Below are 928 nucleotides of genomic sequence, written 5' to 3'. Positions count from 1 at the left end.
ACCTTCGAGTTCTCCATGGAGGGCTCAAGTACTGGTCACGAAAAATTCAAACCACAAAAGACGCATGGTAGTGGACTACAGTCAAACCATTAATCGGTTCACATACCTAGACGCGTATCCGTTACCGCGACTGGATAAAATGATCGAAGAAATTTCCCGTCATACTGTCTTTAGCACCTTAGACCTATTGAGTGCTTACCATCAAGTTCCAATCAGTGAGCAAGATAAACCGTATACGGCTTTTGAAGCATGCGGAGAGCTGTTTCAGTTCCGTCGTATTCCTTTCGGTGTAACCAACGGAGTAGCATGTTTTCAACGTACTATTGACCAAATAATCAAGTCTGAGAACCTAAGTAGCACCTACGCTTACATCGACAACGTCACTATTTGTGGGACTACCCAAAGTGAGCATGGCCAGAACCTCAAATCTTTCTTTGAAGTAATAAGGAAATATGGAATTACCCTTAACTGCAAGAAAAGCATCATAGCAGCCAAACAAATACGCCTTCTGGGCTACGAAATCTCTAAAGGAATTATCAAACCAGATCCTGAACGAATGAAACCTATTCGTGAACTCCCTCATCCACATGACGCTAAATCCCAACGAGTTGTTGGTATGTTTGCTTGTTATTCGCAATGGATACCATGCTTCTCTGACAAAATCAGTGTGCTTGTCAGAAATAAGAGATTCCCCTTACCGGAGCGTGTGCAACAGTCTTTCGAAAATTTAAAGGAGTTAGAGAGCGCCGTGGTTGTGACAGTCGACTGCAACGCACCATTGGTTGTCGAGACTGACGCCTCAGACATAGTCATTGCTGCATCTCTGACTCAGAACGGCCAACCGGTGGCCTTCTTTTCTAAAACACTGACACCGAGCGAAAAGAATCACTCTGCTATTGAGAAGGAGGCATACGCCATCGTTGAATCT

Source organism: Opisthorchis viverrini (genome assembly GCF_000715545.1).
Source record: "Opisthorchis viverrini unplaced genomic scaffold opera_v5_12, whole genome shotgun sequence".
NCBI lineage: Eukaryota > Metazoa > Platyhelminthes > Trematoda > Opisthorchiida > Opisthorchiidae > Opisthorchis > Opisthorchis viverrini.
This window is presented reverse-complemented; position numbering follows the sequence as displayed.